Raw genomic sequence first — 26,493 nt, 5'->3', positions numbered from 1 at the left:
TGGGGGGGGGGGGAAAGGGGAAAGTGGGTGATGGGCATTGAGGAGGGCACCTGTTGGGATGAACACTGGGTGTTGTATGGAAACCAATTTGACAATAAATTATATGAAAAAAAAATGCAAGGAAAAATAAATAAATAAAATACAAGGGATCAATGCTTAATTGCAAGATAGTTGTTACCTCTGGAGATGAAAGCAGTAGAAAAAAATGGGTTTAGGTGTGTCTAATATTTTATTTATTTATATACTTATTTATTTATATATTTATTTTATAATATTTTATTTCCTTAATAACAAAAGAAATCTGAAGCTTGTGCAACAAACTGTTTGCCTCTGCAAGATCTAGGCAGTGTGTATTTAGTATATTCCATATTATTTATCGTGTATTTCTGTTTGTGATATAAACAATTAAAACATAAGAAATGGGGACTAACCAGAGGGATCCCCCAAGTCACACTCTTCCCTTCAAGTCCTGGAAGATGAAGTTGGTAGAGAAATGTATTAGAGAGCAAAATAAAAAAAAAATAGATACACATCTGTTTTAAAAATTATTTAGGAGTGGTATCACCAGTCCTCCATATAGAGTTCACAGAGTGACCTTTCTAAAGCACGAATCTGATCAAGGCCCACGCTCAGAGTCCTCAAGGGCTCTCCATTGCCTTCAGAACATATTGTAAGTGCCTAAAGGATCTGCCCCAATCTGGCCTCAATGCCACCCCACCCACTCCTTGGAACTCAACACCCCCCTCTGAGTACTTTGAACTCAGCACCCCACTCCAAGAGCACCATTCTCTGACTCCTCGGTCTTTGAGCATGCTGCACACTATATGCCTTCAGCTCTGTCCTCCTTTGGCCCTCCCTGACCTCTGCTCTTGGCTCCCTCCCACTCAGCCTTCAGATTCAGGAAACTTTCCCTGCTCCTGAGTTCAGGATCTTCCTTCTGTACCTCCCCAAATCCTTAAGTCTTATTACAATGGAAGCCAACCTTCTGGTTGTTTCCTTCTCCACCAGAGAGGGAGCTCCGTGTCAGCAGGGACTATATTTTGCTGTCCTCTGGATGCCTAGCACATGGCGTAATGTCTGGCAGCCTGGAACCTTTAGTAAATATTTGTTCATGAGTGGGAGAGTGGATAGTGAGTGGATAAATGAATGACTCTAGAAACAGGACTAATCTACTCTCCTAGTCACTTCTAGTCCAATGTCAAGGAGCCCAATAATCAGTTTATTTTATGACAAACATAAAAACCTCAGTGGAAATTTCTCAATCAGTTTTTAATTTCTTAAAATCAAACAGGCCAGATTAAAAACTATCACAGGATTTTTCAAAGCAAGGATTATTCAAAACTGGTAAAGATTCAGGCAGAGAATAAAATAGCATTTTATGAATTTTTTATAATAATAAACTCCCAGTGATTATGGATTCTTTAAAGTACAGTAAGACATTAGGACCAATAACATAGCTAAAGCTCAAAAGAGGTAATTTGCCTCTTTTGCCCACCATTATGAAATGGCAATGCGGCCAAGTGTCTCATTCCACTGACATACCTCCTCTCTGCACTATACACACAAAGTATCACCTGGCAGTCTTGGGTTCTCTTGTTTAAGGTCTCTGTCTAAACACAGAATTCCAAGGCACTGCTTTAACACCACCTGGTCTAATCCTCTTACTGCAGATGAGGAAACTGAAGTCCATGCCTTCAGTGAACAAAGAGGTAAAGAAGACCTACTATCCATCAGTAGGCCCTGGGGAGATAATGATGAATGAGAAACAGTCCCTGCCCTGAAGGTGCTCATGGTTTTAGCAAGGGAGATTTAGACATATGCAAACACAATCACAATGACATATGAAAAGTATTATCTTGATTACTGGCAGAATTGTGAGTTTGCTCAAAAAGGAAGAAGCCAACAATAGTACAAAGAAAACCTGGGTTTGCAAGCATAATTCATTCCAGAAACATGCTTGTAATCCAAAGCACTCGTGTATTAAAGCGAATTTCAAGAACCATTGGCTCAGTTGTGATCATGTGACATTCAGGATCATATACTACTCGTATTGCAAGACATTGCTCATTTATCAAGTTAAAATTTATTAGACATGTTCGCTCATCTTGTGAAACACTCGCAGAACAAGTCACTCGCAATCCAAGGTTTTACTGTACTTACTAGAGGGGCTCAAGAAAAGCTTCCCATGGGAGATGAGATTTGAACTTGGTCATTTAAAGGTGAGTAGGAGTTTGTCTGGTAGGAGATAAGAATGGCATTCGGGTAGAAAGAACAGTATATGCAAATGCAGGCAGTGTAAGCCCTGGATGTAGCTAGTGTAACTCGGGAGAATGGCAGTAAGGAGTGGGATAGGAGTCTATGGAGATTACATGATTTGCCCAAAGTTTTCACAGTGAAATAGCTCCAGGGCCCACCTAACCAGGTTTCTTGACTCTCCCCTCTGGTACTCTTTTCACTAGACCTTGACACCTATATTTCTAACGAAATGTAACCATGTGAAACTAGGATCATTTTGTATAAATGCCATCAGATGCTGTGGGCACAATGGGAACCTCAAGGGGAGGCCACATGGAAGCAAAAAAAAAAAAAAAGCAAATTAGTAGATGGACTAACAGGTATATATTTATTGCCATTTTGTTCATTGTTTTCTCGCTGTTCTGTAGTTCTTCTCTATTCCTTTCTTCTCTTGCTCTCTTCCCTTGTGGTCTGATGAGTTTCTTTAGTGTTATGTTTAGATTCCTTTCCTAATATCTCTTGTGTTTCTACTATAGGAGTTTGCTTTGTGGTTACCATAAGGCTTACATATAACAGCCTATATATATATGGGCTGTTGTATATATCAGGTACGTATATACACATATACATATATACATATACATATATTCTATTCACAGTCTATTTTAACTTAAGTTTGAATGCACTCTGAAACTCTGTATTTGTTTACTCTGTGTTATGTTTTTGATGTCACATCTTATACTTTAACATTCTGTATATCCCTTACCTGATTATTGTAGTTATCATTACTTTTAATACTTTTTTCTTTTAAATTTCATATAAGTTTTATAAGCAATTAATCCACAACTTCTACTATATATTTACCTTTACCAGTAAAATTTATGCTTTCATATGTTTTCTTGTTACTAATTAATGCCCTTCTTTTTTAGCTTAAAAAATTCCGTTAGCATTTCTTGTAAGGTCAGGTTAGGGGTAATGAACTCCTTTAGCGTTTCCTTGCCTAGAAAATTCAATCTCTCTTTCAATTCTGAATAATTTTTCTGGGCAGAGTATTCTTGGTTGGAAGTTTTTTCCTTTCAGCACTTTGACTACATCATACTACTCCCTTCTGGCCTGCAAAGTTTCTGCTGAGAAATCAGCTAATAGTCTTATAGGGGTTCCCTTGTACATAGCAAGTTGTTTTCTCTTGCTGCTTTCAAGATTCTTTAACTCTTTACCTTTTTCAAAAAAATGTTTACTTATTTTTGAAAGACGGAAACACAGAGTGCAAGTAGGGTAGGGGCAGAGAGAGAGTGGGAGACACAGAATCTGAAACAGACTCTAGGCTCTGAGTTATCAGCATAGAGCCTGACATGGGGCTCAAACTCACAAACTGTGAGATCACGACCTGAGCTGAAGTTGGATACTTAACCAATTGAGCCATCCAGGCGCCCCAACCCTTTACTTTTTAATGATAATGTGTCTTGGTGTAGATCTTTTGGGGTTTAACTTATTGGGAACTCTCTGTGCTTCTCATACCTACATGTATTTTTCCTTCCTGAGGTTAGGAAAGTTTTTGGCCATTAAATTTTCTGCCTTTTTCTCTCTCTTCTCCTCTAGGATCCCTATTCTGTGAATGTTATTATCCTTGATAGTGTCCCTTAGGCTACCTTCAGCTTTTTAAAATTCTTTTCTTTTGCAGCCTCAGGGTAAGTTCCACTGCCCTATCTTTTGAATCATTGATCTAGAAAGTGAATTATAACAACAATAACAACAACCAGAACTAAAAGATTATTTATCAAGGTCCCAAATAGCATATCGTATAGCCATTTTTTTATTTATAAAATAAAGTATACCAGAGAAGAGGAAAAAAAAGTTATAATAATTGCAAAAAAGTATTCCTAGTACTTAACACTTCTAAAATCTTTTATATATTATTTCATCACAAGATAATTATATAGTATAAAAAAGTAATCCGTAGTCCGTAACTAAAAAGAACAAAATATAGTGTTTTTAACTGTTCATTTGAGGTTATCAATGAGTCAAAATATAAAATAGACGCCTTCATGCAGAAGGATTTGGCACTAATTCTGCATAAACGAGAAGGTTAGAAAAAAACAGAAGTATATTTATGCTATTTATTAAGAAAGGGAATCTTTTCCTCTCAAATAACAGGGACTTTGAAGTTGTGCAAGAGAACACAGGAACAGGTATGGAGAAATTAGTGCAGCATACTTTTATTATTTTATTTTTTGTCATTGCTCCTTTTTGTAAAAGACCATCAACTTAATACAGACTGCTATATGCATAAGATGTTACATACAAACCTAATGGTAACTACAAATCACAAACCAGTAATAGATATGCAAAGAATAAAGAGAACGGAATCCAGGTATATCACTAAAGAAAGCCAAAAAACCATGAAAGAGAACAAGAAAAAGAAAGGATCAGATAAAATCTATAGAAATAACCATAAAACAAGTAACAAAACAGCAATAAACACATATCTATCAATAATTACTTTGTAAATGGACTAAACACTCCAACCAAAATACATAAGGTGACAGACTGGGGGAAAAAAAACCACATCTATATGCTGCCTATAAGAGATTCATTTCAGTCCTAAAGTCACCCACAGAATGAAAGTGAGGGAATGGAGAAACATTTATCATGCAAATGGATATCAAAAGAAAACCAGGATAGCAATACTTACATGGGACAAAATGACTTTAAAACAAAGACTATAATAAGAGATTAAAAAAAAAGGTCACTATATCATAATAAAGGGGACAATCCAATAGGAAGATATAACAATTGTAAGTATTTATGCACCCAGCATGGAACACCCAAATACATAAAACAATAACAAACATAAAGGAAATAATTGATAGTAATACAAGAATGGTAAGGAATTTTAACACTCCACTTACATCAATGGACAGATCATCCAAATAGAAAATTAACAAGAAAACAGTGGCTTTGAATGACACACTGGATCAGATAGATTTAACAGACATACACAGAACATTCCACCCTAAAGCCACAGAAAAACATTCTCTTCAAGTGCACACAAAACATATTCCAGAATAGATCACATATTAGGCCACAAAACAAGTCTCAACAAATTTAAAAAAATCAGAGTCATACCACACGTCCTTTCTCACCATAATATGAAACTAGTAATCAGCCACAAGGAAAAATATGGAAAGACCACAAATACATGGAGGTTAAATAACATGCTACTAAACAGTGAATGGGTCAACCAAGAAATCAAAGAAGTCAAAAATTACATGGAAACAAATGAAAATGAAAACACAATGGCCCAAAATCGTTGAGATGCAGCAAAAGTGGTTCTAAAAGGGAAGTTTATAGCAAAACAGGCCTACCTCAAGAAGCAAGAAAAATATCAAATAAATACCAGATAAACAACATAAACTTACACCTAAAGGAGCTAGGAAAAGAACAATAAAAAAAAAAAACCCACCTAAAACCAACAAAAGGGAGGAAATAATAAAGATTAAAGCAGAAATAAATGATATAGAAACTAAAAACAAAAACAAAAACAAAACAAAAAAAAACAGACCAATGAAACCAGGAGCTAGTTCTATGAAAAGATCAACAAAATTGATAAACATCTAGCCAGACTCATAAAGAGAGAGAGAGAGAGAGAGAGAGCGCATCCAAATAAACAAAATCACAAACGACAGAGAAGAAATAACAACCAACACCACAGAAATACAATTATAGGAGAGTATTATGAAAACCTATATACCAACAAATTAGACGACCTAAAAGAAATGGATAGATTCCCAGAAACATAATCTATTAAAACTAAAAAAGGAAGAAATAGAAAATTTGAACAGATCAACTACCAGCAATGAAATTGACTCAGTCATCAAAAAACTCCCAACAAACAAAAGTCCAGAACCAGATGGCTTCACAGATGAACTCTACCAAACATTTAAAGAAGAGTTAAGACCTATTCTTCTCAAATCATTCCAAAAAATAGAAGAGGAAAGAAAGCTTCCAAATTCATTGTATGAGGCCAGTATCACTCTAATTCCAAAACCAGATAAAGACACCACAAAAAAAGAGAACTATAGGCCAATATCTCTCATGAATATAGATGCAAAAATCCTCAACAAAATATCAGCAAACCAAATCCAACAATACATTAAAAAAAACATATATTGCAATCAGGTGGGATTTATTCCTGGGATGCAAGTGTGGTTCAATATTCAGAAAACAATCAACATGACAAGTCACACCAGTAAGAGAAAGGATAAAGACCAGATGATCATTTCAATAGGTGCAGAAAAAGCATTCAACAAAGTACAACGCCATGATAAAAACCCTCTGCAAAGTTTATCTACAGGGAACAAACTTCAACATATTAAAGGCCATATATGAAAAACACACAGCTGGGGCGCCTGGGTGGCTCAGTTGGTTGAGCTTCTGACTTCGGCTCAGGTCATGATCTCATGGCTCGTGAGTTTGAGCCCTGCATCAGGCTCTGTGCTGACAGCTCAGAGCCTGGAGCCTGCTTCTGATTCTGTGTCTCCCTCTCTCTCTGCCCCTAACCCACTTGCATTCTGTCTCTGTCTCTCTCAAAAATAAATAAACATTAAAAAAAAAAAAGAATAAGAAAAAAGAAAAACAGCTAACATCATATTCAATGGGGAAAAACTAAGTGCTCTTCCCCTAAGGTGAGGAATAAGACAAGGATATTCACTCTCACCACTTTTATTCAACATAGCACTGGAAATCCTAGCCATAGCAATTAGAAAACATAAAGAACTAAAAGGCATCCAAACTGGTGAGAAAGAAGTGAAATTCTCAGTATTTGCACATGACATGATACTATATATAGGAAATGCTAACACTCCACCAAAAAACAAAACAAAACAAACAAACAAAAAAATTACTGGAATTGATAAATGAACTCAGTAATGTTTCAGGATACAAAATCAATGTACAGAAGTGCGCTGCATTCCTATACACTAATAATGAAGCCACAGAAAGTGAAATTAAGAAAACAGTCCCATTTACAAATGCACCAAAACCAATAAAATATCTAGGAATAAACTTAACCAAAGAGGTGAAAGACTCTGAAAACTATAAAAAACTGCTGAAAACAATTCAAGATGATGCAAAGAAATAGAAAGACATCCCATGCTCATGGATTGGGACAGCAAATAGTCTTAAGATGTCTATAGCACCCAAAGAAATCTTCAGATTTAATGCAATCCCTATCAAAATACCAACAGCATTTTTCACAGAACTAGAATAAACAATTCTAAAATTTGTGTGGAACCACAAAAGACCTCACATGAGCAAAGCAATATTTAAAAAGAACAAAACTTAAGGTATCACAATTCCAGATTTCAAGTTATATTACAAGGCAGTAGTGGGGCACCTGAATGGCTCAATTGGTGGCTTAATCATCCAACTTCAGCTCAGGTCATGATCTCACGATTTGTGAGTTTGAGCCCTGGATTGGGCTCTGTGCTGATAGCTCAGAATCTAGAGCCTGCTTCGGATTCTGTGTCTCCCTCTCCCTCTCCCTTGCTTGCACTCTGTCTCTGTCTCTCAAAAATAAATGAACATTAAAGAGGCGCTTAGGTGGCTAAGCCAGTTAAGCGTCCAATTTCGGCTCAGGTCATGATCTCATGGTCCGTGAGTTCGAGCCCTGTGTCGGGTTCTGTGTTGACAGCCCAGAGCCTGGAACCTGCTTCAAATTCTGTGTCTTCCTCTCTCTCTCTGCCCCTCCCCTGCTCGCACTCTGTCTCTGTCTCTCTCTTTCAAAGATAATGAATTAAACATTAAAAAATTTTTTTTAATAAAACAATAAATGAACATTAAAAAAATTTTTAAAAAAACAAGGCAGTAGCAATTAAAACAGGATAGTGCTGGCATTAAAACAGACACATAGTTCAAAAGAATAGAATAGAATAGAAAACCCAGAAATAAACCACAATTATAGGGTCAATCAATCTTCAACAAAGGAGGAATGAATATATGATGGGAAAAAGTCTCCTCAACAATGCTTTTGGGAAAACTGGACAGTTACATGCAAAAGAATCCAATAACCACTTTTTTACACCATGTACACACACACAAAAAAAACCTCAAAATATATTAAAGACATAAATGTGAGACCTGAAGCCATAAGAACTCCTACAGGAGAGCACAGGCAGTAATTTCTCTGACATTAGCCATAGCAACATTTTTCTAGATATGTCTCCTGAGGCGAGAGAAATATAAGCAAAAATAAGCTATTAGGACAACATCAAAATAAAAAGCTTCTGCACAGGGGCACCTAGGTGGCTCATTTGAGCATCTGACTCTTGATTTCGGCTCAGGTCATGATCCTAGGGTTGTGGGATCGAGCCCTGTGTTGAGCTCTGCACTGAACATGGAGCCTGCTTATGATCCTCTCTCTCTCCCCCTATCTGCCCCTCTCTCCTGTTCACACACTCTCTCTCTAACAAAAAATAAAAATAAAAAAGCTCCTGCATAGCAGAAGAAACAATCAGCAAAACTGAAAGGCAACTTATTGAATGGGGGAAATATTTACAAATTTGACATATTTGATGAAAGGATAGTATCCAAAATATAGAAAGAACTGATATAGCTTAACAACCAAAACACAAACAATCCAATTAAAAATGAGCAGGGGTGCCTGGGTGGCTCAAGTCAGTTAAGTGTCTGACTCTTGGTTTTGGCCCAGGTCAGATCTCACGGTTTGGGAGTTCAAGCCCCATGTTGGGCTCTGTGCTGATAGTGTGGAGCCTGCTTAGGATTCTCTCTCTCTACCCCCCTCTCTCTGCCCCTTTCCTGCTCACACTGTCTCTGTCTCTCTCAAAAAGAAATAGACTAAAAAAAATAAAGAAAAAATGGGCAGAAGACATGAACATTTTTCTAAAGCAGATATACAGATGGCCAACAGATACATGAAGAGATGCTCAATATCACTCATCATCAGGGAAATGCAAATCAAAACCACAATGAGATATCACCTCAGACCCATAAGAATGGCTAAAATAAAAAACAAAAAAAAACAAGTGTTGACGAGGACACAGAGAAAAAAGAACCCTCTTGTACCATTGGTGGGAATGTAAATGGGTGCAACCAATGTGGAAACCAGTATGGAGGTTCCTCAAAAAGTAAAAATAGGGGCACCTGGGTGGCTCAGTCAATTAAGCATCCAACTCTTGATTTTGGCTCAGGTTATGGTCTTGCAGTTTTGTGAGTTGGAGCCCTGCATCCAACTCTGCACTGACAGCACAAAGCCTGCCTGTGATTCTCCGTCTCTTTCTGCCCCTCCTCTGCTTGCACTTTCTGTCAAATAAATAAATAAACTAAAAAAAGAAAAAAGAAATACAATTGATATTTTAAGTTAAAAACAGAACTACCCTATGATCTGGTAATCACACTACTGGGTATTTACCCCCAAAATACAAAAATACTAATTCAAAGGGATACATGCACTCCTATGTTTACTGCAGCATTATTTACAATAGCCAAACTATGGAAGCAGCCCACGTGTCCACTAACAGATGATGGATAAAGAAGCTGTGGTATATATATAAATACAATGTAATATTTATTAGTCAGCCATAAAAAAAGAATGGAATCTTGCCATTTGCAACAACATAGATGGAGCTAGAGAGTATAATCCTGAATGAAATAAATCTGTCAGAGAAAGACAAATACTATATGATCTTCTTTTGTGAAATTTAAGAAATAAAAAAAATGCACTTAGGGAAGAAAAAGAGAGACAGAGAGAGAGAGACAGACTGACAGACAGACAGACAAACCAAGAACAGATTCTTAACTAAAGAGAACAAACTGATGCTAGCAGAGGGGAGGGGGACAGGTAGGTGTTGGGGATTAGAGAGTACACTTATCATGACAAAAATAAATAAATAAATAAATAAATAAATAAATAAATAAAGATAATGATAATAGAAAGAGAGAGAAATGAGTGTAGCATACTTTTAGAACATTTCAGGTGGCTGCAATAATCCTGTCAGAATGAGACATATTTTCTGTCCAGAAACAGTCACCATCAATCAAACTGCTTAGTTCTAGAGAGTGGAGAAAAAGACGTAGATCAGCACAAACCACTCTTTTTTAATAATCTAGATTAGAAAGATAATTCCTTAAAGATTAATGCAGGCATTTTCACATTTACATGCACCTTTTATTTTGCATTGCTGCCTTTATGGCGTAGCTCCTTAAACTCCAGTCTGAGATACTTAACTGAAACAGTCTTATTTTCCTCACCTCAAACTGAGAGTCCTTGTAGTGAAGAAAAATGAATTCTGCAAATGAGAGGTGAGAGTAGAGAGAGGGATGTTCAAGACATATTAAAAGCAAATAGCAGGGTATTTCTATAAAACTGAAAACCCTGCATATGCACAAATCTGTTTGTGTACATTGGTATGAGGAAGGAGAAAGGTGTGGAACCACACAAGGCAATCTGTGGAGGAAGTGGGAGGAAGGAAGTGAGCAGGAAAATTAGGGGAGAGATTATTAACTTGTCTTCACGTATCCTCACAATGTTCACACTTACTACAATGACTGTAAAATGTCACACTCTTTTACTGAACAGAAAAAGAAATGGAATAGAAAAAACTTGAAAAGAAAAACAGATGCCATTAATCTAAAACACAAAAATCTTTTAAAAGTTGATTCAATATGCATTCCCTGAGTAAAGTACATCTTAGAGCAAAGAAACAGTCTCTGAAGACCCAGGTTTCTGACAGTCTGCCGGCCAACTGTTGCCCAAATGATCCCCAAGGTGGGGTCTACCTGAAGATTTTTGGAGAAGTAATTCATCTAATATCTAGCTCCATAAATAAGCATACCAGGGGGATTCAACCACTGACCAAAACTGCCTTTGGGAACTGGCCAGGCTTCCTGCTAGCAAATTGAGAGCAATTATTAATTGTATTTGGAGCAGAAAATAACTCTGGCTTCAGATCTGTTTGCGCTTGGCAGACTAAACTGCTATCATGAAACTGACAGACACGAGGAAATGAAGTGTAAAGCAAGCTTTCGGGGATATGTCTCCAGTATTGGATAGTCTGTATAGGTACTGCAAGAGCAGGAGCAAGGCTTTGGCCTTAGACACATCCCTTGAGCCCTGTGAGCTTCTACAAAATGGGGAGAAGTATTCCTTTCTTGCAGGTTACACAGAGAAATGAGTAAGATCCTATGTCCGAGTCATTCAACAGCCACACTGGCAAGCAGTAGACATATCAGGAAGGGAGCTATTATTACTCAATTATTCCAACACCCATTGATTAAGAGTGGGTTCTCTCTGCTCACTCTTTTAAGAGGATACATTTGTAATGGTACCCCTTTGATTCACACATGAGGAGATTTAATCGTTTGACAAAATTTGGATCTTGTTAATATGCAAGCCATGATTCAACAGGTCTGCATGGGGTCAAGACGCTGCATTTCTCACAAACTGCCAGTGAGGCAGACGCTGCTGCTCTGTGTCCACAATCAGATTAGGCAGGCTCTAGAGTAAAATAGAAAGTAAAATAAAATGAAAGAAGCTGAGGGACACAGAACGGACTCTGAGGCAGGGTTAGCTACTCCGGCCCCGTGCCTGTGCTCATCGAGCACGCTTCCTTGGTAGCACTAACCACACTATTGGAATTCTTCTCTCTGTGCCACTGGGCTGTGATCTTGAGGGCAAGAAGCTGATCCTTATGGCTTCAGGTGTCTGCTGCACTCAATTTAGACAGTTCAGGTATGAGTTAATACGCGAATGAAGGAATGAATACAAGAATATGGTGAATGAATGAAATTCAGGAGAATTGCTATTGGTTGATGTATAAAAATCTAAACGGGTTTGAACTCCGTATTTCTTAGTTACTGGGCCAGCTTCATATATTATTGATGTGGTTGGTGATAAGTACTTTATGGAGCTTGATATTCCAGCAGAAGAACCATCAGGAAAGATTAATCTTGGACATTCGTTCTAGAAATGTAAAATTTCAAGAGTTCCCTTTACTGTAAAGAAAGATGCAGAATTCCTTTCTGCATCTCATGGAAGTCTGTCCTCAGGGAACAGGAACTACAGGTCCCAGGACCTCAATGGGACAACATCTCTTACAAATCAATCATGTTGGCAACATATTATTATAATTAGCATAGATTTCTCTTATAAGGCATGTAACAGCTTTATCCTTCTACATTACTCCAATTTACAGATTTTCTAAGTAGAATCATTAAAAACAAACAAAAAAATTCATTGCTTTTATAACTATAAAATATAGTGAGTTTTCCAACTGGAGTTTCACGTTGGCATCAGGTTGTGTAATCAAGTCATGTAGTCTTTACATGGTTAGTCTACTGCATGGACAACAGGAGGTTACGTTTGCCAAGTAAGCAACTATAGCAAAATCCAGTTTTACCGCTGGGGGTTAGAAACCCCTTTAAACTCAAAAGGACCACTGAAAACTTTCATTAGACAATACTAGGAAGCACTTATCCATATTCGATCTATTTATAAAGCATTCTTTTGACCAGAGCCTGAAGTTCTAATTCAGTTGGTCAGTTCAGGGCTTGTGTTCCTATGGCCCTTTCGTTGTAAATTGTGATACTATGCATAGAGACAGTACAATATTCACTTCTAAACTTTTCCAGATATGTTTTAAAATTTTAGCTCTGTAGCCTACATGTTTAAAGATATGCGTGTGTTTAGCTGTGGTACACCTTCTCAATAGAATAAAAGGACTCCACTAAATACGGTGCATTACATTTATAAGAGGGGAAACTGTGGATGGGTTTAAAAATTTAGCTCTGACTTAATCAAGCCACTCCAGGTAGTTACAACATATTAGTGTTTGTCAACAAAGGAATCTACCTATTCTGAACTGAATCCTTCTCCTGGGAAGCCTGCAGGACCTACTCCACACTCTCCCTAGGCTTCTGGGGAACTTTAAAATCATTCTTTAATTAACATTTTCAGCACCCCTATGGCCTCATTATGCTGTCATTATTAAATATTTTATTTTCTTGGTCCCAAGAGTTCTCAAAGCAAATACATGTTCCCCAGCAGTCATTTATGTTTTCTTACAGAAGAGTTGGTCTTTCATTCATGATATAAAACAAATGTTGATTAGGATGATGGTCAAGATGGACTAGGCTTTTTCCAAACATTGTTCTGTAAGCCAAGAAACTTAAATGGTTAGCCTTCTTCATAGAGTAAAAATATCTATGTAAAAAAAAAATCTAGGTAAAAGTAGTCAAAGTATATTCAGAGCAGCTTCCCAAAAAGGCATTCTCAGAAAATTTCCCTATTTAGAGCTCTCATAAAATGCCACTAGGGGCTTCATTCAGTTCCTACAACCTTCCTGGGGGTTACTATAAAGCCTAGTCATACCTTTTGACCCACAAGTTACTTCTGGGAATTCTTCCAAAGGAAAAATCATAGATGTGCACAAAGCTTGGATGTGATAAACCTATCTTGCTAAAAATAGATCAATCACAGAGCATCCATATAATGCAATTCTATAGAGACATTTTTAAAGCTTTAATATAATATCTGAAGATATGGAAATATTTATGATTTAATTTTACACATACACAAGTAGATAATAAAATAGCACATCTAAAATTATCTTAATTTTCCTAAAAAATACACACACATGTTTGACTGAAAAGAAATAAACTCGAAAATTAACAATAATTAGGTGGTAAGATAGGGTAATTTCAAATGTCTTCTTTGCATCTCCTGAATTTTCGTAGTTTTACTTTCTACACTAAATACGTATTACTTGAGTAATTAGAATATAAAATGTTTTCCTCATTTTTTTCTCTTATAACATTAATATGAATACAGCCTTCCTACATGTGGAACTAAATAACCACTGAATTAGTAAGAAATAAATGAAAATAAATAAAGATCAATGGACATAAAGTTAACTTACTATATAGATTTGGCATTAACTTGTCATGCTTAAATAAATTCCTCCCAGGAGATTCTCTACCAACCATCTCCAGTTTCTACTAGCTGATTCTTTTTCTGAAACAGTTCAATAATTCTTAGAAATCTAAATGAAAATCCCAGACAGACAAGGAAATAAAATGTGCAAAGGAAGCTGGCCTTGGCCGTGTGCAGAGAGGTGGAAACCATGAATATGAATGGATGGGGGTTTGAGACAAGGGGATAATGAAAGAGGAAAATACTATTCAGATGACAGCTGCGATCTCCCTCCCCTGACTGTCACTCCCTTCCCTCCCCCTCATCCCCCTCAGCCTTTATTCCCAGCTCCTAGGAAAGCTGTGGTGCTTGTAGCTTTCATGGTGTTCTCACCCTCCAAAAGCACAGAGGATAAAAGGCCACTGTGTTGAAAGCTTGTGCCTCATAGAGTAACAACAGTGCTAAAAGTGCTTAAGAATACGTGGTTACTTTTCATATCAATCACAGCCTTTGCCAAGCTACTCTCCAATCTACTGGGAGGTACAGGGTGAGCATTGTTTAATTGGCTTTGGGAATCTTATGAGCTGTGCTAGACCATTAATTAGAGGAGTTGCTAGAATAAGCGTGTGATGTGTGATGTCTGTGTTGGGAGGGGAAGGCTCGTTATGCTACAGGTTTGATAAAACATTTGCAAATGCATCTTTGGATAAACAAGAGAAAGTAGAAAAAGGTTAGAACTCACATCTTGGGAAAGGACCATTCAAGGCAGCAGTACCATAAGTCATCTTTCAGGTACTTAATCTCTTGGAATACAAATACCACTTAATAATGCCTAAATCATCTACTCTCAATGCCAGAGTTTTCCCATCTAGGCCAACAGAGAACACTGGTCTGTAGACCCTGTAGAATCAGGGTCTCATACACAAATGTGTTGAGCTGTCAGGCAGAGGAAGAGACAAAATAGTACTGCGGCTCAGGTATTATTTAAAGGGGGCAGGTCCTCAGTGCTAGCAGCTGTTGCTGATGTGGGTATAAAACCTAGTACTGCTGGATTTTCTGATTTTTAAAGAGTAACTGGAAATCCTAATTTTTATGTGAAATCTCTGTGTTTCTAGAGGTTGACAACTAAAAAGAAAAATCGGTGCTTTCCATGAACAAATAAAACATCTCTGAGGCCCAAAATAGACTGCCAAGATGTAACCTCTGATTCAAAGAACAAGATCTTAACACAGGACTTTCAAAGTGCGTGTTACCAAATTTATCTGTATATGCATCAATTACTATCCAGGAAGTGGACTAGAAAAGAATCATAAACTTAAATTCTAAACTGTCTGACCAATTTACCCTAATCCAAGTTCCTAAATTCATTAAGGGATATGTTTTCCTTCTCTTATTAAAATATGAATAGTGTAATAGAGTTTTATGTAATTTAAAGATTTTACTCAAGGACTTAAATAGGCAAATGCATTTATTTTTATACCTCAGAGCTAATGCTAATAATTTATTTCTTTTATGTATGAAAAGACTAAGGAACAAAGTAAAATCACATCTAAGCCAGAGGATGAGACTAGAACCCAAAAACCCTGTCTCCTTATGATTCAACAGTCCAATAAGAACCTTCTTTAAAGGATGACTAAGGAAGCAAGCCTATTAACATGTTAGGTTCACAAAGCATGTAATCATGTAAACGAATCATTATTCTAATAGGCGCAGCAAGATGAACTCAGGATCCTTATTTAAAGCACATGGATAGGAAATGTGTCAGGTTAGGACATCTTCATCAGTCTAATAACTGGAATATTAATCATATCTAATCCAACGTACATTTTCAGTTGAGTCACTGCATCATTCACTGTCCAATTTAACAGTTTCCTAGGACAGACACTTTAATATTTATTAATTTGCTTTCCACCCATGCCATTTCTCATCAGAATGGCAACATCCGGTTTGTGAGGGAAATGAGTCATATTATGCCAGTATCCCACCTTCCAAGGGACAAGTTAAAGCAGGAAATGAATGGCTTTGTGTGTTTGTTTGTCAGTACAGGAAAACAGTGTATGCTAACACTGAAGGATCTTGAGGGCATAATTTTATTTTAGATATTGTTTACAACATTCAGAGCTGTCTTACATTGGATAGAATTATAATTTTGCCATTTTTACCTTGAACTGGTTCATAATTTACAGATATCTCGAAATATTTGTGAATTTTTCATCTGGAAATCAGCTTTTTAAGTAGTCTTACACAGACAGGTTCAACTTCGATTTCTGGCGTTTACACCTACCTTAACTGTGTCCTGTTCTTAAATGTTGTGGCATACTTGACTAGACCTCAGAACTACTGAAAACTTCCAAATAATAATTGAAAAAAATCCCCCATTAACCAGAAATCCAGAACTGAGGTGCCAAAAAAGCCACTTTAATTGAGTCTGTTTGACCTTTAGTTTCTTTCTATGTCTCAAGTTCCCTCTACTGGGAAAATGGTGACTTTCTACCTGTAAGGTATCTTAGGGAAATGCAAAGTTGCTTTACCAAGCTGCCTTATTATGAAATTTATTGTTTCTTTTTGTTTTTTATTTTTATTTGAGAGAGAGAGAGAGAGAGAGAGAGAGAGCGAGCGAGCTGGGAGGTGCAGAGAGAGAGGGGGACAAGGGATCCGAAATGGGCTCCATGCTGACAGCACAGAGTCTGATGTGGGGCTCGAACTCATGAACTCTGAGATCACGACCAGAACAGAAGTCAGACACTCAATTGACTGAGCCACCCAGGGGCCCCTATTATGCAATTTAAATTACAGAAAGCACAAACAGGTGTCCTTACCAAACAGATGGAGAGTCCTTGTTTAAAACTCTATAGCAATACGATCTAAAAAAAAAATTTTTTTAATGCTATTTATGAGATGAGGACTCCATGTTGAGCAAAGTAATATACTTCCAGCAAGGGAAAATGTCAGAGAACTGACATTTTTGCTTTTTGCTTGACAAAAACAGATGTTGCTGGACAAAAGGACATTTAAAAAATCCTTGATGCTCTTTCAGGAATCTAACCCTGTTTGTCCTTCACTCTTCTGCCACCAAGTTCAGCTCTCCTTATTTCTTCCAAATACATGCAATCCCTCTCCCTACTGATTAGGTAGGTCTTTGGTTTCTAGTCATCATTTGCTAAGCATAGTGCCATCAGCTCTATTGTCATACTTCATTACCTGCTATCAGAGCAAATTTGAAACCTAAGCAACCTTCATATCAACTGGTCCAGCCACATAGGACCTAGAACCGTGTTCATGGAGCCCCTGATCTGTGTCCCCTACATACTAACAATACCAAAGAATATTTACACATTCCAATACCACTCTCTCTTCCTCATCCCAAACCCTCATTTTGGGATTTAATTTTCCTTCACTTTTTCCCTAAAGTCTAGAGACTAGACAATTACCTCTTTCGCTTATCATCCTACATTCAACATGTTACCTCTAAATAACTCAAAAACTATAGCATGTCCCACAATGGGTTAAAGGTAAGAATTGGATATCATTTAAACAAACAAACAAAAACTCCCTTCAGCCACCTGAGGACTACTGGTGGACACTCCAGTCCTGAGATGGCCAAATACACATCAGCCTCCCCACATATCCACTCCTCCCCAGGTGCATGTCAGGACAACCATCAGCCAGTCAGCCAGCGGCTCCTTCTGTCCTCAGCATCTTTCCTAACTCTGCCTCCCCAGGTGGCCACTCTGGATGGGTCAGACTTGGTTCTACAGATGAGGAGGCCATGTCAGGTAGCCTCCAAACACTCAGTCCATCAGGATGTCAAATCTAAATGGTTACAGGCAGCGGCATCTTCAGTCTTTCTAAAGAGACTACCACATGAAGTGTGCACTAATCTTTTTTTCCCTGGCATCTAGCCTGAGCATTGGTATCAGCAATTCCAAAACATGCTGCCAGCCCTTTGTGACAAAGTTCTCTATTGCCCTGGTCATCTCCCTACTGACTTCAGAGATCTGCCAACCCTCCCTTTCTTTGGAGGGAGGGGCAGTCCTCAAAACCTAAAGCATGAGCTGATCAGTCACTTCAGTGAATGAGAAGTACTGACCCCACTGTTTCCCAATTCAGGGACTAAAGAGCTTGGGTAACTAACCTGCAGTAAAGCTGATACATGTGTGGGGTCTAAGAACCAAAAGGAAAAAGGAGGACAGGGAAGGAGGGGCAGGGAGTGAAAAAAACTTCATATCTCTTCTTTACAAGATATCTATATTTTACTACAGGAAAAATTGACTATGAATGTCAATCTCAGCAACTTTCAACTTCAAGTTTTTGTCATTTCCTTCCTCTGCTCCAATTCAGAGTCCAAGTGCCCTAAGAGGCCAAGACAAGACCAAGGCACAAGACCTTCAACTCCTTTCACGTTAACAAGTTGTCTTAAGTGAAAATGCAAGCAGAGGCCAATGAGGCCCAGGGGGCCTTCACTCTGTTCTTTACCTGGAAGAGGGTAATTCTGGGCTAAAAGGTGGTGGCCCTGCCTTCCTCCTTCAACTGTCTGTCAGCTCTCCAGTCTCTTCTTCTCACTTTGCCCCAGATTCTGAGTTGAGTGAGCCTTACGAGAAATAGTGTTCAGGCCCCTGTAAAGTTTGGCTGTCTGATGGCACCAGAATCATAGGTGTGGTGGACCCTGTAATGTGCTGTGGCTCCCTTGAGGACTGAAGCATTCATTGCTGAGAGTGTTGGAGGCTGCCAGAGCCTCTGAGCTGAGTGTGTCCCCAGGAGTTACACTTACAGACAGCTACCTCTCTGAGGGAACTTCTCTGCTGTGGCTTGGGCAGCCCACATCCAGTGACTGGCTGATGGACACAAAGACCCGACCTCCTTGCCTTAGTGTCATTCCAGCTTCAGAGCTGCCCCCATCAACCCTTCCTGCCTCAGAGTCTACCTCTCCCTCTGCCCAATTCTGCTGCCCCCATTTCCCTGCCAGGCGTTACCATAAGTAGTCTCCAGTAAGCCTCCTACGTGCAAATCTCAGCGTCTCAGAATCCGTTTCCCAGAGAACTAAACTGTGATCATCGGAAACAAGGCACAAATAGTGCTGCACTACCCTCTGCTCAACTTCAAATTCATACAGGGTTTGCTAACATCCCTAACTCTCGCAGCAGCCACATGCAGACTTTGGTATGCAGTGGATGCATGAGGGCATGGCTGCCCACCAGTCCAGTTATAACAAGTATACTGCAGGATTTGTGCTGTAACTTAAATACATGCAGCCCTCAGTTGTGCACAGTTCTGACAGGCATGCATTTCCATGACCGTGGTTTGGTTAAATAATATCAGTCCCACAACAACCAGGTTCAGATTTCAGTTACCACAGAATATCATATTAGTAAGTGCGTGAAGTACAAGCTGGGCAGGTGACTCTTCAGTCCACAAATCAGTATGCAAATAGCAGGTGCACATCACTCACCAGTGACCAGTTGCATCGCTTCTTTCAAAGTCCATTGATGACTGGTTACTGCATATCTAAGCAGGGCAGCAAGAGCTGGAGTGATGTTTGGCCACTGCAGGGATGGGAAGGTGGAGGAAGGACAACCAGAAAGCAGGATCTACTTGGCCAGATAGTGGTAAGTGGCAGGCCTCCTGTCCAGTGTCAGGGTCTTAGAAGGGTACTGGGGTATATTAACCATCCTTCTTCAAACACAGGAAAGGTGAGACCATTATCAAACCCTATATATTAGTTTCCTGTGGCTGCTGTCACAAATTACCTAAGCATAAACTTAGTGGCTTACAACAACAAAAATGTATTAGTTTACAGCTTGTAGGTCAGAAGCCTAAAATGGGTGGCAGGGCTGTGTTCCTTCTGGAGGCTCTATAGGAGAATCCATTTCTTTGCCTTTTCCAGTTTCCGGAGGCTACCTACCTTCCCTGACTCATGGGCCCACCTTCCTCCAACCTCTACTTCACCCCTTGCATCTTCTCAGACCCTCACCTGCCTCCTCCCTCTGATTACACTGGGCCCACCCTGATCCTCCAGGATAATAGCCCTATCTCAGTGTCTTTACGGTAACCACCCATGCAAAGTCCCTTTTGTCATGTAAGGTAAAATATTCACAGGTTCTAGAGATTTGAATGTGGACATTGGGGGGGGGGCATTATTTTCCCTACCACCCCCCATCAGGCATTTCCATATGGTTGTGCCCTCCTGGATAGTGACCCCCATTTGTCCACTGGACAGGCAAAGCTGCCTGCAAACATCTGTGTCTATATCTGGATCCCCTGAGAAAGGGCAAGAACAAAGAAATGATGTAGCCTGGTGTTCCTGATCCTAAATCAGCTTTGCCCAAAGGCTGCTCAAGCCTCTAGGTATATATTCTACATCAAACAGTATCACTTTCCAGTACCTTTGGGGAGTACAGAATTCATACTCTCCTCCTTGGACACTCATAAATTCATGCTGGCATTTCAAAGGTCTTGAGGAGTCCTCCAGTAAAGAAACATACTTAGCTTGTTTAATCCTGAATTTTCTCAACTTACTTTTCACATCACATTTCATGGAACACTTCGGGAATGATGCACTAGATTGTCCTCGGACTCAGGCCAACACAATGGAGGCAGCTCTACCAGCAGTCTGCACGCCACTCCAGCTCGTCTTCAGAGCCAAACGCTGGAGGCCCTCCTGCCTTGAAGTGGTTCTTGTCCTGCACCAGCCTTCAGGTGCACTTTGGCAAACTCAGGACCTACTTACCGACCCAAACACAAAGTATGTGAAGTGACATATTGTTCGGATGTCTCATTTCTGCCTGGAGATTCATTTCCTGGAGAATTAAGTTTTGTTTTGTTTTTATTTCTTCTTCTCTTTTCCCTCTTTTTGACTCTGGCTCTCAAAATTGAATGGGAAAAAAATGAGCAGGAAATGGCGTGTCACCAAATACTCTTTGGGAGGGTTTCACTTCCCTCCCTTACCTGTAAAGTCAAGTACTTGGGCAGATTGCCACATGAAAACTAAAACATTCTCTTCTCTCAGCAAATGGTTTCTATTGTCAAAACAGAAAAGACAGAGCATGTTCATCGCCTTATTGCTGGTGTGTTCTAGGCTATAACCCTGGAACTCTACTGCACGGATCTTTGATTCACTGTGGTCTTTCTCAGGAATCACCAGAAGTTTGGGAGATACCACAGAATCTCAGAGTCAGAAGGAAACTCAGGGATCATGCATTTGATTTTCTTTTGGAATCCTGGAATCTTCCTTCAACATCTCTATTAAGAGGCTCTTCATTTATGTTTCACACATTTTACAACTGTCACCTACCTTTCAGCTACTACTCATCTGAACAAATGCACTGTAGTAGAGGGTTCCAGCCCACACCAGACTACGTGTCCCCTCTGCATGTCCAAGATGACCTCTTTCATCTATCTACATCTTCCATAGTAATAATAATAAAATTTACTGAATGCTAACCACAGGGTAGGCACTATGCCAGCCCTTTTAATTAGGTCATCTGACCACAGTCTTATGATGTAATATTGCTACTTGATAGACAAACAAAACACAAAACTATTTACTGAGGCTTTTGCTGCATTTACTGATATTATTTACTGAGTGTTTTCCACATTTCAGACGCTTAAAGAGCTAAGCACTTTACATTTGTATCATCCTGTCTATGAATCGGTGTTAAGGTTTATCTTTTGCAGATAAAGAAACTGAGGCTTCCACCAGGTAAGACATTCACCCATGGTCACACAGCCAGTGAGAGGCAGAACTGGGATCCAAACCTACAAGTATCTTCTGTTTATCCTTCGCTGCCTCCTTCTCCCTCTTGTCTTTCCAGCCAGAGGGGTTCTCTGTAAGTCTGTGAATTCACGGAGTACTTATTCAGCATCCCAGTCTTGTCACTTGTCATATTCTGCATGGTGCTTAGTTTCTCCTCACTGGGCATGTCTTCTACTACTTGGCATTCTTTAGCATGCTGCTCATAACACAGGTTCTATAAACATAAACTGCTTTAGAATAAGTCAGCTTACAGCAACCAGGACTGGAAAAACAAATAAACAAACAGTTTTTTGATGAAGAGTTTCCAGGTCTCAGTTGATTCCTTCATTGTTTTAGGAAGCAGCTATGCAGAGGCGTTCAGTATGAGGGATTAAAGTAAATACTTTGTCCCGTGGCTCTTGTTTTGACAGCGACCATGGAAACAGAAGATTGTTAGGCTGAGTCCCCCCAGATCTACTGGTGAGGTTGGAACCATCTGTGAGTCAGAGTTGAATCTCCAGCTTCTAGAAAGCATCTGACACATAGTAGGTACTCAACAAATATCTTTTGAATAACAACCAGTTACAAAGTCATGTGCTACAGATTCAGCATTTAGAAATGATAATCTCCTTGGGAATGTAAGCTGGTGCAGCCACTCTGGAAAACACTATGGAGGTTCCTCAAAAAACTAAAAATAGAACTACCCTACAACCCAGAAATTGCACCACTAGGTATTTATACAAGGGATACAGGTGTGCTGTTTCGAAGGGACACATGCACCCCCATATTTATAGCAGCACTATCAACAATAGCCAAAGTGTGGAAAGAGCCTAATGTCCATTGATGGATGAATGGATAAAGAAGATGTGGTGTATATATACAATGGAGTATTTCTCGGCAATCAAAAAGAATGAAATCTTGCCATTTGCAACTACATGGATGGAACTGGAGGGTATTATGCTAAGTGAAATTAGTCAGTCAGAGAAAGACAAATATCATATGACTTCACTCATATAAGGACTTTAAGAGACAAAACAGATGAACATAAGGGAAGGGAAACAAAAATAATATAAAAACAGGGAGGGGGACAAAACAGAAGAGACTCATAAATATGGAGAACAAACAGAGGGTTACTGGAGGGGTGTGGGAGGGGAGATGGGCTAAATGGGTAAGGGGCACTAAGGAATCTATTCCTGAAATCATTGTTGCACTATATGCTAATTTGGATGTAAATTTAAAAAAATAAAATAAAAAATAAAATAAAATGAGCTTGAAAAAAAAGGAATGATAATCTCCTTTCACCTCTGAAGTGATTCTTAGAAATCATTCATCCAGAACATGATAATACTCAAGACATTTATTTTCACTTAAATAATAGTATAACTTCAATAATAAAAATAAAAAAATAAGTTTAAGAAAAACTGTAAAATGAAATCTTACAGAGTCTCTTGGTGATAAAGTAAAATGCTGTTTGCAAACTTAGTAACAGTATGCTTGATGCACGATTAGTGCCCAGTGTAGTATTAGCTGTGAATGATACTGAAGGACCTTCCACATGTTGGTCCCCATGGGAAATAAGTGCTATGGGTTCTGATTTTTAAAGAAGGCTAATGACAGTATCTTTCTACAAAAATATATTTCTTGTATGGAAAGCATGCTTTTTTTTTTAAAGCCATCAAATTAATAATGTCTCTTATTTGCATAACCTTAAAAAAAAGGCCAAAACTCTTATTTCGACAGTACTTCTTCTGCTCTTCAGTAAAAAAGAAAATAACCCTATTAGAAAGCTGTTTATGGCTTTGAGAACTCCAGTTCTGTTCAAATGGATTGCAAAAAATCTTTACTGAGTATCTACAATGTGTGTCACTCATCCTGCCAGCCCAACTCCTCCTCCCGTTCATACCACTGCCAACACATTTTGACTGCTGGTCTATTTCTCCAATTGTATCAGCAGCATGGCAGAGACGGGCTAGCTGTTGATCACTATAGTCCCTCCTCTTCCTGGGCACACAGCTGGGCTAAATTTCCTGGCGTCCCTTGCACTCAGCTGGGACTACGACTATGTGACTAAGTTCCCACCGACAGGATGTGGCTGGAAGTAATATGTGCCCCTCCAAGACTGGCTCATACAATGCCCCCATGCACACCCCTCTGGCTCTTGCCATTTTGTCCCAGCTTGATGAAGATAAGCTGTGAAACCTTGAAAGCTACATCGAAGATAGCAAAGTCACAGGATAAGGGTTTCTGTGTCCCTGACCACTGCTTGGAAAAAAGCCAACCATTGCTCAAGTACCTCTGTTCTAAGCTTTACATGAGAAAAAATGCTTCCGCCATATTTGATCCATTCTTCTTTCTTTGGACGTGTTTGTTAAAGTAGCTAGCATCTGGAAGGCCTGAGATTTTTGCAAAACTATGAAATACTGATAGATTATTTATAAGATAGTGAATACACTCATTGTATGCCAAATCAGACACTGGCTCATAAAATAACTAAATAATATAGAACTAAGGTATCATTGCAGACAAGGTTCTACTGTAGATAAACCATCAAAGGTGCCAAAAGTTTAAGAAAGATGTTGCTGAAAACCTTGAAATATAGAATGTTCATTTTTCAATTTTTCTGTGACATAAGAAAAGTCTGCTATGGCTTGATTTCAGTGACAAGAACATCTTGATCTAGCCTGTTAAGCACCAGTGTTTCGAAGGATAGCTTATGCCAGAGCATTCATGCACATAGACATTTCTGAGAATTAGACATTTCTGAGACCTTATTAAAAAACCAAACTGGTGAGAATTGTGGACAACTGGTGGAGTTGTGAGCTATAGGCTTTCATCTAGGTTTAGTAAATGACAGATTAGGACCGCTTTCTTACCTTCATTCAGAATTGTATGATTATATTCCGTTATGATTTGACCACAGATAGCAATCTACAGTTTAAACTGATCATAAAAACACATTACTTTATTTAAATGTCAAAATGCACAGGAATATAAATTTGTTCTGTGTACACATAGGATATGTATCAGGAGACACTCTCAGACATTTAAGCCTAAAGTGAAACCTGAGAAAATGAAGCTTCAACTACAACCAAAGTCCAATTAACTAAATTATTTATTTTGTTGTTCTAAGTGTAAGGGACCTAACCTGGTTTAAGGCCATCAAGTTAAAGATGTAATGCCAAAGAGGATTACTTACTGTTTATCAAAAAACTGTCCCACTAATTCAGTAAAGACCGTATAAACAATGGGTAATCAATGGGACTTTTGGAAAACTGCCTTTGGTGATCACAGATATTTGCCTGGGCCCCAGTGTATCCCAAGTAACTGACTAAAAACATCTCTCAAATCAGTCTGATTCCTCCATCTCCACTGCCCCTACTTTTATCTAGGCCACTACAGTTCTTACCTAACATGCCAGAAGTCTACTCTCAACCTGGCTTCCTTGCTTCCGCTCTTGCCTATTCTCCAAATGGTACCCCCACCCCCCTGCCCACCAAGGGGTGCCCAAAGCAGTGTCTTTAAAGCACATATCACATTACACCACTCTCTGGCTTAAAATGATTTCATGGGTCTTCACTGGTCTTAGAATGGAATTGGAACTCCCACCTGGCCTGCCATGCCATATCCAATCCAAATCTATCATTGTACCAATCTCCCCCTTCCCTTCACTCCAACCCAACTAATCTCCTTTGTGTTCCTTGAATATCCCACATTCTTTTCAGGGATTTTGAACTTCTAGTTTTCTCTGCCTGAAATGTTCTCCTTCTAGCTCTTTACATTGCTGACTTCAAGTCTCAGTTCAGCCATCACCTCCCCCAATCACCCTCTCTCTTGCCCTGCCAATTTCCTTCATAGCACTTAATAACACTCTATAATTTTATTCTCTATTGTCTGGAAATTTAGACACTCTATGAGGATGTGAACTTCACTTTTTTTATTTTTTATTACCTTGTTTCAGGTATCACACCCTTAGAGATGGAGGTTGAATGGATGAAATGCACAGGGAATGGATAATTTCAGCATTCTTTGTCCCAGTGACCGTCCATGGCAAATTGTAGTATCACATGTGTCGATAAGTGTTCCTGTCCTGTCCCGGCAGGGATAGCTATAAAGTAATCCCAATTTCTGCTCGCCTAGGAATATAAAGATGTTTTAGTTCTGGGGCCAACCACACAGCCCTTTCCACACAGTGAGTCTTACTGTTAAATGAAAAATGCCCAAGTGTGCAAAATTGATCATCCCAAGAGGATATGTCTTAATATTTCATTATCTATGACATCGCACAAGGCTATCCTGGCTTTGAATTTTAAGCTATCTAACCTATGAAGAAGCTCTTTCAGGAGAAACAAGAGTCATTTCAACACAGAGTAAACTACCAGCCACTTCCTTGGATTCCCACATCTAGGGCCATCACCCTTAGAGTTTGTTGTATAGCAAATCAAACCCACGTCTATGTGGAAATCCAGTGCACACTTCACTTTGGTTTATGGCACTGGGTCAATCTGACAGAATAGCTTGTTTTCCCAGTTCTGACTAACTGGAGGAGAGTCATGCCTACAAATCGGTTTTCCAGACGTTCCTTTTTACATATAATAGGAAA

At 38.9% G+C, this 26,493-nt stretch overlaps 1 protein-coding gene across 4 annotated transcripts in view; it reads right to left on the bottom strand.

Moving 5' to 3' along the window:
- Positions 1-26,493, bottom strand: part of MOB3B (MOB kinase activator 3B) — a 202,471-nt gene that overhangs the window by 161,153 nt on the left and 14,825 nt on the right. Inside the window, exon 1 of one of the 4 annotated variants that reach the window (XM_047831022.1) lies at positions 25,842-25,921. The exons of the other annotated variants lie outside the window; for them this stretch is intronic. The gene's annotated coding sequence lies outside the window, so the exon portion shown is untranslated. Of the gene's footprint in view, positions 1-25,841; positions 25,922-26,493 lie in introns of those variants that run through there. 4 annotated transcript variants of the gene reach the window in all.

This window comes from Prionailurus viverrinus, chromosome D4, assembly GCF_022837055.1.
Source record: "Prionailurus viverrinus isolate Anna chromosome D4, UM_Priviv_1.0, whole genome shotgun sequence".
Classification (NCBI taxonomy): Eukaryota; Metazoa; Chordata; class Mammalia; order Carnivora; family Felidae; genus Prionailurus; species Prionailurus viverrinus.
This window is presented reverse-complemented; position numbering and strand designations above follow the sequence as displayed.